The sequence below is a fragment of the Octopus bimaculoides genome, chromosome 6 (assembly GCF_046866305.1).
Source record: "Octopus bimaculoides isolate indiv1 chromosome 6, ASM4686630v1, whole genome shotgun sequence".
In the NCBI taxonomy this organism is placed as follows: domain Eukaryota; kingdom Metazoa; phylum Mollusca; class Cephalopoda; order Octopoda; family Octopodidae; genus Octopus; species Octopus bimaculoides.
This window is the reverse complement of record NC_142933.1, coordinates 10,346,325-10,363,077: the sequence shown is the minus strand read 5'-3', so window position 1 is coordinate 10,363,077 and position 16,753 is coordinate 10,346,325.

Here is a 16,753-nt window from a genome sequence, read left to right as displayed (position 1 = left end):
AAAATCATAACAGACACCACACGGACACACTTTATCTCATCACCAAACTACCGCTTACATTCAGTACTCTTATACACAAACCCCGTTGCCCAGCACAGCTTCATAGCTATCGCTTACACTCATGCACACGCATACAGCCTCTCCTCCACCTTATTACCACTTAACAGCTCTAAATACACCAACACGTCCACACATACATAATGTATTACACTCTCAGTCCACGTACACCCATCCGCGTAAACACACAGACGTACAAAATTGCAATTTATCTCTACTTTAAACCCACATATGAACCATACCTGTGCTAGAATTTATACCTTGCTCATATACCCGCCATTTCCACTGTGCTTTACAGCTCTCCTTAACTTGCTAAATTGCTCAAGACAATAGCTCATCTTTGCTACTGACACTCCATGTCGCTTATACAAAAAAAAAAACTTACAGACACTTCCAACCGCACAAAGACACACGCCCCAGCTACTCTAGACTGTAACTTCCCTCGTTAACACACAAAATCTTATGAAGCGTCTACAAAAATATACATGCATGCGCACTGTTTTCTTTCTCTTCCTTCTTATCACCCGTTGTTTCGCTCTCCACGTTTCCTGTTGTCTTCATAATGCGTTACTTCTCCGTAGTAGTTAGGTGCCACTTCTCCGCTCTTTTCCGCTGCTATTTTACCTTTGAAATTAAATGCTGGATTTTACAAATTTCACCCACTTACAAACTCCTTTCTACAATCAACGTATTTGTCTCTGTACAATGACGGCATTTAACCATTTGCGTGCGCTACTACATAACCCTCAGATACTTTTTAACTGTGCTTCGTTTCTGATGCACACACACACACACACACACACACACACACACACATACACACACACACAAACGCACACTAACACACACAGACGCACCCAGAAACACACAAACACAGGCATATGTATACATTTACATGTACGAGGGGTACCGAAAAGTAACGGGAAATGTTCGTTTTTGTAGTTCAATGTTCCGCCGTTAGAATCGACTCGATGCGATCCCCGAGTAACAGTTGTCGATCGACGTCATCGACTGGTGTCGTACTGCCACGTCGTGCGCCTTTGGTTTGCAGTGCCTCTCCCCATTTCATCGTTTTTGCAATGGCTGAAACGAAGGAACAGCGTGCTTGCATGAAATATTTTTCTGCTTGGAAAAACGACGGCCAACACAGTTGGCATACCTCAAAGAGCTTACACGGCTGCTGCCATTAGCAAAACACAATCTTACGAGTGGTTTCCACGTTTTAGGAATTATCAAATGTTGCTTCAAGTCCAACCTTGTTCTGGACCGCAATCACCGAACAATTGACGAGCTTGTTGATATACCTGATCTCTCTTGGAGCTCTTGCCTACGAATTTTGGGCGAAGAATTGCGAATGAAAAGAGTAACAGCAAAATTTGTATCTTCGAAGAATTGCTTCTATCTACGGGCTGATCACCTGACAAGTATACATGAAATGTAGTTTCGAGTCTCATGCTCAGCCTTCTTCTAACTTCTAACTAAAGGGTTTTTCAATCTACTGTTTGAATTTCATTATTTATAGACTCAGAAAGCGCCCCAAAATCAATGTTTCAAAACAGAAGTTTTTGCATCCTTTCGTAAGTTTATGAAATATTTATATTGTTAATGATGATAATAATAATAATAATAATAATAATAATAATAATAATAATAAGAAGAAGAAGAAGAAGAAGAAGAAGAAGAAGAAGAAGAAGAAGAAGAAGAAGAAAAAAGAAGAAGGAGGAGGAGGAGGAGGAGGAGGAGGAGGAGGAGGAGGAGGGGGGAAGGGGAAGAAGAAGAAGAAGAAGAAGAAGAAGAAGAAGAAGAAGATATGATCGCATGATACATAATACTAACATTAGAATCGGAATTAAGTAAACCAAATCAATTAAAGAAATTAATTATTTATAAACTCATACTTAAATTAACTTTTATTTTAAAGAGTGAAAAGAAGAATAAACGAATAAAATTATCGACAACGGAATATATCAAATTAGATTACAATGAAATCAGGAAATAAATGATAGAACAATAGCTTATTATTATTATTATTATTATTATTATTATTATTATTATTATTATTATCATCATTGAGTGAGAAAGCAATGCATGCAATTCTCCTCAACACATGGCTATGATGCTCCCCCACTACTTCTGCTCCTGATCAGAGATGCACATATCGTCAGCCACCAAGGGACATACTCAACTGGTTAAGGTCAAACAACTGACAAGCAAATCTGTGGTATTGAGCAGAATATTTGCTGTAGCCCATCTTTTTATAATAATAATAATAATAATAATAATAATAATAATAATAACAACAACAACAATAATAATAATAATTGATATGTCTCGCATTATGAGAGCGTATTTCGTTGTCTGTGTGACTGGTCGTACGGCGTATCTCGCTGGCTGACATTGCTTGCTGTGTTTGCCAACTATTTATCAGTAGTGGAATAGCTCACTTCTCACTTGGGGACGTCCACCACAATACTTCCTACTTTTGAGATTTTTTATATACTTTTCTTTTTGGTTTCATATAACATTATTTTTCTTCGGAATGCCGCAGGTAGTACCAGTCTACTTAGTTTACCGGTAGCGCTACTAACTCATAGCGACCTGACTAAAATCCTTCACTTATTATCATCATTATTTTTTTCTTCCACAGAGAATTATTTTTCACTTCAGAATGCTGCAGGTAGAACCAGTCTACATTGTTTACTGGTAGCGCTACTAACACATAGCGACCTGACTAAAATCTTTCACACGGATTTATATCATTCTTCACTGTGTGTAGTTCAGTTCTGCATTAGCGTTCCAGTTTTATCACACAATTTGTTTCTTCAACAGGATTTGTTTTTCAGTGCGTGTGTACGAATCCTCGTCGCCTCTTTTATGTTCCGTATTATGACGGCGTATTTTGTCATCTCCGTAGCTGGCCCGCACGGTGTGCCACTCCGACTGATATTGCTTGCTGTCTCTATCCACTATTTATTAGTACTGGAACAGAACAGCCCACTACTAAATTGGGGGTATCCGCAACAACAACAACAACAACAACAACAATACTACTACTACTACTACTACTACTACTACTAATAATAATAATAATAATAATAATAATAATAATAATAATAATAATAATAATCTTAGTTCACTGGTAGTGGACAGCTAAACACCGTACTACATCCCTAGCGTTAGAAACTGTGCAAAGACAATAATAATAATAATAATAATAATAATAATAATAATAATAATAATAATAATAATAATAATAATGATGAGGAGGAGGAGGAGGAGGAGGAGGAGGAGGAGGAGGATGACGATGATGATGATTGTGTAACTAAAGACAAATTTGTTGAAACACACGAAGAAGGCCGGCTTCATCAAAACTGAAAATTGTGTAAGTAAAGAAAAGTCTAAACCAAAATGTCCAAAAAGAATAAAAAAGCATGGAAGGAAAAATGTACGGTCAGTCTGCAAGAGTTCTTAACGCGAAAGCAGATACAGGAAACAGGTGGCTATATAGAATAGATGTAAACACTTTGGATAGAGAGGGACATTTTTAAAGTGACTGAGCAGAGATTAGTAGACGAAGCTAATGTTATTAGAAGAAAATGGATGACAGAATTGGTGATAGAAGAGACCACAAGAAAGACTAGGCAGTAGTAAAGGCAAACAAGAGCATAAGAGATACAGATCAAACCAAAGAACAATCTAGCAATAAGGAATGGACAACTGATATCAGCGACTTCAGTGATTTCAGAGGGGGGGTAATGAGATGCCAGAAGTAATGAGCAAAGAAGTAAGAAAAATATTGCCAGCATTAAAAGACAACAGAAGGATGCTGCAAGCCATTGAATTTCAGAGAGTATGGAAAGTGTGGGTATCCCAGTAGTTATAGGTGCATTAGGAACAACCCTGAAAAATTTTACACAGGTGAATAGAGGAAATAAGCATAAAACACAGATTAGAGCAACTCCAGAAAGCAGTGCTATTAGAGACAGCTAGGATACTTAAGAGGTCCCTTGCCATTGAAGGTTAGTTGTCGCAGTGCTGTTAGGATTTTTTGTTTTCCAACCGTGTAATCTGTTGTGTGTGTAGACTAATAATAATAATAATAATAATAATAATAATAATAATAATAATAATAATAATAATAATAATAAAGATCAGTAAATATAAAGACTTGCTAATAGAAACTGAAAAAATGTGGCACCTCAAAGCGACTACCATACCAGTGATTGTGGGATCTCTAGGAATGATAAAAAAAGGTACTGAAACCTATTTGAAAATGATACCAGGCTTACCATTTGTGCAAAAAATCGTGCTAACTGGAACGACTCATGTACCGAGAAGAGCATTATCGCTGTGAAAACAACATCCATTCATGAAATTTTTTTTTTGTTTTCTTAAATACATGTTTTACCTGTGAATTTGCGTGTGTAAACTGGGAATGCATACAACGAGTTTCTCTGCCCTAGGTGTACGGAAAACACTCGGCGAGAAATGGAAGAAAATTTGAAGAAAGAAGAAGAAAAAAACAACAACATAATAATAATAATAATAATAATAATAATAATAATAATAATAATAATAATAATAATAATAATAATAATAGGAAAATTAGTTAAAAGTAGTAATATAACACTAGATAAAGCCAATGAAATAAGAGAACTAGACGAAAGCCAACCATATAAGTATTTAGGAGTCAATGAACTAGATAGGATACAACATACACAAATGAAAGAAAAAATAAAGAAAGAGTACTATAGACGAGTTAGATCAATACTAAAAATAGAGCCCAATGCTAAAAATAAGATAATGGGTATCAACACTTTAGCTGTCCCAGTTATAAGCTACAGCTACAACATCCTTAACTGGACACTAAACGAACTATGTAAAATAGACAGGAAAACAAGAAAAATAACGACAGGATATAGGATGCACCACCCAAAATCTGACATAGAAAGGCTATATATACAACGCACAGAAGGTGGCAGGGGTCTTATACAGCTAGAAAACTATTATAAAATAACCACCATAGGACTGCAAAAATACCTACTCCAGAAGCAAGGGAAACCAATACAAATAGTCACAAAACTCGACCAAAACAAAAAACTGTTTTCAGTATTTAAGGAAGCTGACAAATACAACCAAGAAATCAATCTACCTAACAAATACGAAGAAGAAGAAGAAGAAGAAGAAGAAGAAGAAGAAGAAGAAGAAGAAGAAGAAGAAGAAGAAGAAACAACAAAAGCTATAAAACAAATGAAATCCAAACTAAAACTAGAACAGCAACGGACCATGATAAAACAATGGCTGAGAAGCTCAGGACTCAAAGCAGAGACTGAAGGATTTTTAATTGCTGCACAAGACCAGAGCCTCCCCACCAGAAATTACCAAAAACACATAATGAAAAGAAATATAACAAGTAACTGTAGAATATGTGGAGATGGACAAGAAACAATAAATCATATTATCTCTGGCTGCCCAGTCCTGGCTAAGAAGGAATATATTCACAGACACGACAGAGCTGGGACCTATATACACTGGAAGCTATGCCAACACTATGGAATAACAACAGAAAAAAGATGGTATAAACACACGCCAGAAAAGGTCGATAGAGAAATTAAGGCAAATATACCAGATATAGTTTTCAAAGATCATGAAGAAAAAGAATGCTTTTTAATTGATGTATCAATACCAGCAGATGACAACGTTTCTCTAAAAGAAATGGAAAAACTTTCAAAATACAAAGACCTGGAAATAGAGATAACTCGAATGTGGAATCTAAAAACAGAAACAATTCCTATCATAGTAGGTGCCTTAGGTATAATAAAAAAATATTCAGACAAATACATAACAAAAACACCAGGACTTACAAATATATATAACATACAGAAAATTGCACTACTGGGTACTGCACACATTCTACGCAAAACACTTTCAATACAGTAAACATAAGAGCACCACAGCAAACCACAGCACATACCCAAGGCGCACAGAGCTGCGCTCGGTAGTGAAGTGAAAGCATGTTATAAAAATAAAACTACTGAACAATGATAATAATAATAATAATACTGCCCGGATGCAGTATCAGGCTGTGGCTCTCATGGCTTCTGATCTTAATTGATTGGAAGTGTTATCATGTACGTTGTTTTGTCTCGGTATGAAAGATGGGCTACAACAAATATTCTGCTTAATACCACAGATTTGCTTGTCAGTTGTTTGACCTTAACCAGTTGAGCATGTCCCTTGGTGGCTGACGATATGTGCCTCTCTGATCATGAGCAGAAGTAGTGGGGGAGCATCATAGCCATGTGTTGAGAGGAATTCTTTGGGGTTTGAATAATTCACCTTTGGAAACATGGGTGTTTTGCTCAACATCCTTGAACAAATCTTATTTAGGGACCCTTTGAGCGGGATGGCCTACTCGACCTGAAGAAAATTCTAACTGGGCCCCACCTGCGAGGTCATGCGCTGTTTATCATGATATGAGATCACCATGTCGTGCACAAATGGTTGAGATGCATGTGCCTGGTGTACCCTTATCAGACGGGTAGTCATGATGGGTATATTGGGCTTCGTATATTTTACCCCAGTGTCACTTTGATGGCATGCACTGCTCTCTCACTCATTCAATAATAATAATAATAATAATAATAATAATAATAATAATAATAATAATAATAATAATAACAACAACAACAATAATAATAAAGATTATAATTAATTTTATTATTATTATTATTATTATTGTCATTATTATTGTTATCATTATCATGAGTATCATTATTATTATTATTATTATTTCAACAATAGGCACAAGGCCTGAAAATTTGGGGAGGGGTAGTTGATTAGATCGACATATAATAATAATCCTTTCTACTGTAGGCACAAGTTCTAATATTTTGGGGGATGTCGATGAGATCGACTTCAGTATGCATCTGGTACTTAATTTATTGAGCCCAGCAGTATGATAGGTAAAGTCGACCTCGGCAGAATATGAACTCAGACCGTAACGACAGGCGAAATACCGCTAAGCATTTCGTCCGGCATGCTAACGATTCTATCAGCTCACCGTCTTAATAATAATAATAATAATAATAATAATAATAATAATAATAATAATAATAATAATAATAATAATAATAATAATAATAATAATAATAATAATAATATTTTTAAAAAAGGATTGACGTAACTCTTCACGAAGATAAATAGTCAAGACGAAGAGTGCGATTCGATTGTATAGATGTTTTACTCTTTGAACAATATTTCGACAGAACGTCTGTCTTTGTCAAGTGCAAACCAAAAAGTGATTGAAAATTCAAAATTTCAGAAACCAAACGTAAACTATGAACGAGAGTAACCAGCGTTCATACGTTGATGGAATGACATCATCAGTTTTTGTCAGTTTTTTAACAAGCAGACGAAAACGATTAAGTTTTTTCACTGATAGAAATACAAAAACTGATGATGTCATTCCATCAACGTATGAACGCTGGTTACTCTCGTTCATAGTTTACGTTTGGTTTCTGAAATTTTGAATTTTCAATCACCTTTTGTTTTGAACTTGACAAAGACAGACGTTCTGCCGAAATATTGTTCAAAAAATAAAACATCTATACAATCGAATCGCACTCTTCGTCTTGACTAATAATAATAATAATAGTAATAATGATAATAATAATAATAATAACAGCAAGGAGGGGGAGGACGAGGAGAAAAGAAGAAGAAGAAGCCTCCTTCCTACTGGAGGCACAAAGCTTCAAACTTGTTGGGTAGGGACTATTCGATTATATCGACCCCAATGTTTCACTAATACTTAATTTATCGACCCCGAAGTATGAAAGGCAAAGTCGACTTCAGCGGAGTTTGAACTAAGAAAGTAGCGAGGGGCGAAATACCGCTAAGCATTTCGTCCAGCGCGCAAGGATTCTGCCTTAAGAATAATAACAATAATGATAACTTTAACAATAATATATACCCTGATGCGCTACAAGGCAGGGGCTCTCATAACTTTTGATCTTAATTTATAGGAAGTGTTATCATGTATATTGTTTTGTCTTGGTATTCTGCTCAATACCACAGATCAACTAGTCTGTACTTAGAAAAATGATATGCCCCCTTATATTGCAATTCCACTGACAAGACCCTGCTACTATAGGCACAAGGCCTGAAATTTTGGAGGAGGGGGCCTTCAATTACATGGACGCCAGTGCGTAGCTAGTACTTATTTCATCGACCTCGAATATATTAAAAGCAAAGTCGAGCTCAGCGGCATTTGAACTCAGAACTAAGAGGCAGGCGCAATACCGCTAAGAATTGCGTCCGGCGAGCTATTGACTCTGCCATCGTATATTTGTATTGATAGAATACAAATATAGGATGGATGTCGGATACATAAGATGTAAGTGGTGTAGGTAGAATTTGATCAGATAATTAGGACAGCTTGACCCTGACAATTTTTTTTTTCGGGGGGGGGGGGGGTTCTGAAAGAAAGTATCATCTCTGTCACCTAACACAGAGGAGTCACCTGGATTGACAATTTTATTTATTTTGTTTTTTCTCAAAGAAAATATCATGTCTGTCACCTAACACAGAGGAGTCACCTGAATTTCTGGCTTTAAAAATTCTGTATTCCAAAACAATCACAGTAATGGCCACTTGCTTCATCATCAAATGTTATGCCTGTACGTTAAAGGGTACGCATTTAAACCAAACCAGTCGGCATAGATAAGTTTGTCCAGTAAAGTAATTAATTACATCCATCGATAAACGCATATATTATTGCAACCACAACTATTTATTATGATAATTATACTATACTAGAGACGAAAAAAAACAAAGTCAAGGAAAGAGTGGAGGTTTTCTATGACAAGGGGGAATGAAAAGAGATAGAATAAAGGAAACGGAGAGAGGGGGGCAAAGGTAAAACTTAGCGACTGCGGAGTACTATTGCAGGTCGGGAATCTCACTAAGCATTCTTTAAATCAATTAGGGATGACAGATGGCTGCAAAGAGTGATAAGAAGAGGCAAGAAGTGAAGGAAAGGAATAGGGATTGTGGTAGTGGTACGGGTGGATATACGGAGATAGGGAGGGTGATACATCGAGTACAGTGTTAGTAAATAGGGTTAGGGCTAGGGCTAGGGTTAGGGTTAGGGTTAGGGACAGGGTTAGAGTTAGGGTTAGGGTTAGGGTTAAGTCTAGGGTTAGGGTTAGGGCTAGGGTTAAGGTTAGGGTTAGGGTTAGGGATAGGGTTAGGGTTAGGGTTAGGGTTAGGGCTATGGTTAGGGTTAGGGTTAGGGTTAGTGTTAGGGCTAGGGATAGAGTTAGGGTTTGGATTAGGGTCTGGTTTAGGATTATGTACAGATGGTGCTGCTTCCATGATTGGAAAACGTGAAGGATTTATTAGCCCTGATAAGAAAATGATCCAGATGTTCTCATTTCGTTTTATTGTATATTACACCAGCAAAACCCTTTGTCAGAAATCGACAATTTTAAGTGACGCTCTGCAGAAAATAATAGATATTGTTAACTGTACTCGTGCCAATGCAATTAGGCATCGTTAGTTTGTAACATGCTGCGGTTGGACAATTAGGTATCGAGAGTGGATTTGTCGTGTCATTCTAAAGTGCGTTAGTTATCGCAAGTACAGGTGTGAGAAATGTTTTAACTTTAACCTGGCAGATAATAAAATTTTATGAAGAACGGAATGAACAATGTGAATTATTAGATGAATATTTCAATAGAAATGTTTCTTTTCTTTGTGATATCATGACAAACAAAATAACTTGAATATTTATTGGTAGCGTAAAAGAAAATCAGTTTATGACATATGGCAAAAAATTGAAGCATTTCTTTTTGAAAGATTCTCTCCTTTAAAATGAAATTTCAACTGTACACTTTCCCCAGTTAGCTAAAGTAATTTATGACCATGAGGATTCGTATGAATCCCTTGATGAATATGCAGGTATTCTGAATTTATTAAGTGAAGAATACTGTGAAAGGATCACTGATTTGAGAAACTTGATATTTTTCTGAAACTAGCGTTTCAAACACATCTAGTAGATGCATACAAGACTCCTAAAGAGTTGCAGATGGAATTCATCGAGCTCCCAGAAGATGGCATTTTAACATCGTTATTTAACGCTAAGAAGATCCATTTGAAGTACGGAAAAATGCAGTAGGATACCCACATATCCTTTAATGGCGGTAAATTTGTAAAGATTTAAATTCTGTTGTAGTAAAATAGATAATTAACAACGCTAGCCAAATTTGATTTGGTAATATTTATTTTCGCTATATATAAATAATTATTTTATATAACTTTTATTTTTATAGAAATTGAAACTCGCCAATCTAGAACCGAAAACGAAATCGAAACCAATACCAAAATCAATTTGCAATAAACCGATGAAGAAGGAGATAATAATTATACCGGGCCAAACTTTAATATTTCTCTCTTATAATCCTCACAGAAACACATGTAATAAATAATGCAATAAACTCATTTCAGACCAACTGTGCTATTTCTTTGTCTTTGGCTTTTCCTATGGATACACTGTGATCTTTATGATTGTTAGAAAGATAGATAGATAGATAGATAGATAGATAGATAGATAGATAGATAGATAGATAGATAGATAGATAGATAGATATGTTTCTTTATTAGCCACACAGGGCTCAACACAGAGGGGACAAAATACAAATGTAGAGTTTTTTTCTTTTCGAGGGGGGCGAAAACAAAGCAGAAAAAAAAAACAAACGTGGGGACAACGATGAAAAAAAAACATCGCAAAACGTTTGGGGTATTTACAAAAAATACGAAATAATACAGAAAATTCCCAATAAATGGGGAGGTTATCCGTGGAAAGAAAAACCTACGAAAAGACCACGGTAACCTCGGTCCTTAGTGTCACAGTTTGTTAAATAAAATTTCTTTTATTTATGTTAGAAACGTAAGTAACTCTCTGTTTACAAAATTTTAAAACGTTTTATAGAATCATGGTCAAGGTGGCTTCGTCATTTATACGTGCCATTCTTGCTACATGTATCCATCTTTTTTCGAAACATTTGCTAGACAACACTTGCCTCTCTACTCTCACCTTCTTTTTCAAGTGATACTTGAAAAAGTTGATCAGAGATTGACCAGAGTGGAAAGTATTTGTCTCTAATCCTTTCAGACGCGTCCACCAGATGCATTCTTTCGCCATAGCCACAAGTACGATAAATACAGCTCTTCCTTCCCGTTTAAAGGAAGGAGGCGTGACGATATTGACGATAGACTCGGTTGATAAACCGACTGGTCCCACACGCGACAGCAGTCGTTCGACATAAGCCCACAGCTCCGAAATGGTTGGACACCGCACGAGTGCGTGCAGAACGGTTTCATCGCTCTGACCGCATCTCGGGCAGGTCGGCCCCGCATTTCGCGAGCCGTGTCTATAGAGCTTATCCCGAACGGGTAGCGCCTCTCGGTAACACTGCCAGGCCAGGGATCTCTGGAAGTTGTCCATAGGTCCCGGCCCGAAAGTCGTCCTGAACAGGCGGATCAGGTATTCCTCGTCGACGCCCAGGTTCGCCCCGAGATCGTCGTCGTACCTGCCCTCCACTAATCCCCTATAGAATGACTTCGTTGTGATGCAGCCGCTCAAGGTCGACCCGGGACGGCAAAGTTGTTGCAGAGCAACGCGACACTCACGATGCCATTCGCCATTCCTCGGCCTCTTTTTGATCCACGACTGCAGCTCGGTCATGGAGACGAGCTGCGGGAAAGCGCGTCGCACAAACGGCGACCACACCTGCTCACCGTCGTCTACGTAGAGCCGGAGATGTCGCAGTCTCAGCGTATGTCTGCGCATCATCAACCACGGCATGCCCAGCCCTCCTTTCAGCGGGTGTTGGCAACAAACGGATCGCCTCACCATCGGAACGCTTCCTTTCCACAAAAAGCGGAAGAGGATGCGCTCCATTTCGGTGATGGCGCGATCGGGACAAGGCACGACGGTCAGGCGGTATTCGATGACGGACGCGATGTACGCGTTCGCCACCTCCGCCCGACCTTTTAGGGACAGCTTCCTCTCGGACCATTGCCGGCAGAGAGTGGCCACCCTACTCGTTATCTCGTCCCAGTTCTTCTCCGTTTGCAGGTCCGGACCGAACCAGACTCCGAGCAACTTGACCGGACCGTCCGTCCAGCGTCCCACTACTGAGGCGCTGCCGGACGGTATGGGCTTGCTTCTCCAGGTGCCGAGCAGCAAACCCACCGACTTATCCCGGTTGATTTTCGCTCCCGTCACCGCTTCGTAGTCTTTCAGCGTCTCGCCGACAAGCTCGATGTGCTCGTGGCTAGACGCTATGACGGTGACGTCGTCCGCGTATGCCGACACGCTCGTCCCGCACCCCAGTTCTCGCGGGATTCCCCTCAGCGTCTCCAGCTTCCGCAGTAGTGGCTCGAGAGTCAATACGTACAGGAGCGGCGACAGGAGGCATCCCTGACGAACCGAACGTGCAATGTCGAAGGGTCCCGATAGACGTCCATTGACGCGAACAACCGAACGGATGCCTATGTACAAGGCAGCCATCCAGCCGCGGAAAACGGGACCGAAGCCGGCCGCTTCGAGGACGGCCTCCAAGTATCGATGGTCTACCCTATCGAAAGCTTTGGATTGATCCAAATTGATCAGGGCCCCACCCATGCCAGGTTCCTTAACTGCCCTCTCTATGATGTAGCGCATCAGATGGAGGTTGTCATGGATGCTCCGGCCCGGCACGGCGCACGTCTGCTCCGTGCCGACCAGTTTCTCGATGACAAGCGCCAACCGCTTGGCTAACACCTTGGCCAAAATTTTCATGTCTGCATTGAGCAGAGTGATGGGCCTAAAGTTATCTATGGCGTCCTCCTTGTTTGGATCTTTCTTCAGCAGCGTTACCGCTCCTCGGCTCACAAAACCGGGAATGCTCTCGTTCTGCTGCCAGTTGCAGTACACGGCCGCCAAGACGTCTCCAAACAAGTCTGGCATACAGTTGTAAAGCTCGTAGGGCAGACCATCCAAACCCGGAGATTTGTCCGTCGAGCAACCCGCCATCGCGTCCCTCACCTCCTCCGCCGTGATGACCCCTTCGCAGCACTCCGCCTCTCTTGCCGAGAGTCGTGGCAAGCTGTGCAGGTAGGCACTAAACTCCACCCTGCCTTCTCGCTCGCCACTCCTCCCGAACAGTAGGGCAAAATGCCGCTGAAACGCCTCGCACATCTTGCTCGGCTCGAGCAATTCGCGCCCCTGTTCGTCTACCAGAGACCGGATGGTGGCTCTGTTACCCCGCTGCGCCTCCGCCACCCGGGCCTCTCGTGCGGCTCCAACACGTTCATTCCTCAGAGCGCGCATCCTTGCCCTGACAGCACACCCTTCGTGTTTAGCATTGAAGTGTTGGTCGAGGGCCAACCTCGCCGCTAAAACGTCGGATGCGATGCCACTTCGCAATGCCTCTTCTAACTTTATCACTAGCTCCCCCTCTACTCTGTTCCTCTCTACAGCTAGTGCCCTGCTATACCTTATTGCTTCCGCCCTTACTGCTCTCTTGAGGGCAAACCACCATTTGTTGTTGACGATGGCTCCCGTCAAAGCCCTCTTTACTAATGTGCTAATCCGGTCTCTGAAAACCTGTCTCGACGGGAAAGACGCGTTTAGTTTCCAGTAACCAGGACCCTGCCTATGTACCTTATCTAAGTCTAGCGTACACGTCACAAGTTTGTGATCCGTGTAGCTGACTATGTGGAACTGTGGACATCCTAAACTATCTCTATCTCTTGTCCTACACACTATCCTATCTAGATACGATCTCGACGACCCAATGCGGTTGCTCCAAGTCCACGTGGCACATTTAGGTGGTCGAGTCGGTACCTGTCAGACAACTGGAAGCGTCTGAGCAGGTCTATGAGGCCTTTGCATCCCCTTCTAGTGTTGTCACTCCCCACGTAGTCTAGATGCGTGTCCAAGGTAGCATTCCAATCCCCCACTAAAAGTAAGGGACGAGACGTTCCCAGGAATACTTCTAGACGTCGAAAGAAGTCTGACCGACCTGTTAAAGGAGGCACATAAACTGGAATCTCCCTACTGTATCCGTGTAGAGAGATTTCAGTGTATTGTATGTGCTCCGTGTTACATGTATGATTTTGATGTGTTGTGGTGGTGTTGTGCGTGGGTGATTGCTTGTTTTCGTGTCATTATCTGTTATGTTAGTGTTTGACCTAATGAATTTCATTAGGTCTAGATTGTTTGTGTTTATCGCTGTCAAACTTGTTGTGGGGTTCTGTGTTGGTGCGTTTGTGTTGGTGTTTTTGTTTTCTGTGGATGTGTTGGTTTCGGGGCTCGTAAAGCTCCCCGCTTTGTTTGTTTGTTTTTCCGTTCTTTTTTTTCCTCTTTTTCTTCTTCCCCCCGTGGCCACTTGCCAATCCTCTGTGTCATCTTCATCTGACGACATGTCGGAGGAATCGGAGGGTGGGAGGGGAAGGGTGTTGGGGTCTATTTTTGTGTGGGTTGATTTTGTTGTTGGTGGTGTTGGTGCTGTTTCGTGACAGTTGGGATGTGGTGTTTTGGTTTTTGGGGGTGGGGTGGGAGTCTTTTTCGTGTTCCCTTCTTGTGGGGTTGTTGTTGTTGGTGTTGGTGGTGGTGATGGTGCTGATTCTGTTCTTGGTGGTACTGGTGGTGTTTTTGTTTGGTTCGGCTGTGTTGCTGGCTGCTGGCGTTTTTCCATTTCGTTGTACAACTGCTTGACCAGTTGTGCATATGGCGGTGTAGGCAGTAATGCTGTTTTTTTCTTGTGCTTTTCTTGTGGTTGTTGTTGTTGTTGTTGTTGTTGTTGTTGTTGTTGTTGTTGTTGTTGTCGTTGTTTTTCTTTGTATTGTTGCCGTTGTTGTTGCCTTTTCTTCTGGGCTACTGGGCATGTTTTTTGAAGGTGAGTTTTGCTACTACAAACGTAGCAAACTGGCCTTCTGCCTTCGACGAAAACATGAAAAATTGAATCCTCAGTTAACTGGATTCTATGTGGAATTTTTTCCCAGTTTGCTGGATCAATTTGTACCAGGAGTTGAAATTCCTGGCCAATCCAGTTTTGATTGCAAACGGCAGATGCTTCTAGTATGTTTATCTCCTCCTCTATGCCTAGACATATGGCAGATACTAGCCATTCTTCCTCAATTTCAGGAGGCACATTCGAAATTTTTATTTTCGTAACCCTACGACCAAGGTACGTAGGGGTCATGAGCAGGTTCTCATGCTGTAATGACTTAGTGGAGAGGTCCTTCGCTCGCTGCTCGCTGTCTAGTCTTACTTCTATCGTTCCGAATTTCAAACCTCTCGTTATGTAAGTCTTGTAAGACCAAATCGGCTTTAAGCATCTCTCAACATTTTCTTGGGTGAATTTTTCCACTGTCTTTGTCTTTAAATTAATGGTTCTGTAGATGATAGTTTTTTTTTCGATGTTTATCTTAAAGTCCGCGGGCGTTTGAAGATGGACTGTAACGTCCTTTTTACTTAGCATGCTTTTGCATGCAAGTAATTTCTCTTTCGATATATTCAAAATTCTTTTCCTAGGCTTCAAAGCCTCGGCAAAGTTCGTTTGTTGTGGTGGTGGCGGTAGTGGTGGTATCAGTGGTGAGGACAGTGGTTTTGTTAGCAAGGACATTTGTGTCCTTGTTGTTGCTGCTGCTGCTGCTGCTGCTGTTGTTGTTGTTGTTGTTGTTGTTGTTGTCACTGGTTACGTTGGCAGGCAAGACTGCTGTAGCAGCAGAGTCTTTCTTTTTCTCCATTCTCTCCTTTAACTGTGAGGAAGGAAGACTAGGAAATTCTTTTTCGAACGAAACACTGCAGACTGCAGCGTTCGTTTCACAAAAATTTTCATGGCTACAAGACGCCATCGTCTCAAAAAAAATGGCTAGAAAGCCGAAATTGGTTTTTATATCCTGGAAATGTGCCACACAGGGCAGATTTCCGTCGCAAAAAACTTGCACCAGAGAGTCTACAAGTTGTTATACAACTTTGTATATAAAATAAACTTTACAAACAAACTTTTTAAAACATGAAAAAGGCAAAACTTACGGAGCCGACACGTCTACCGTCCGTCCATAGAGATAGATAGATAGATAGATAGATAGATAGATAGATAGATAGATAGACAGATAGATAGATAGATAGATACATACATACATACATACATACATACATACATACATACATATGTATTTATATGTATATGTATATATATATATATACATATATACACACACACACACACATACACACACACACACACACACACACACACACACACACACACACACACACACACACACATATATGTATATATATATATATATATATATATCGTTTGTAGAAAACATATATCCGAAGGAAGAAGCACACTCTAAGATGTAGAGCAGTATATATTGAAAATGGGGTAGGCCGGTTTATGGGATTACCTTAGGTTTCCCGTCCATAAAGGGTTTAGCAGTATGGCGTATCCGATTTTAAGGCAAAGATTATATTGTGCACTTTCAGTTGCTGAGACATCCTTGTGTCTGACTGTTATATTTAAGAAGGTTTTAAAAACATTGAATTTGAAAAGAAATTAAAGCTTTCAAACATATTTCTTCTAAAAACTGACATAGTTTCTATATGTGCATAACTGTCTATCTCTCGATCGATTTA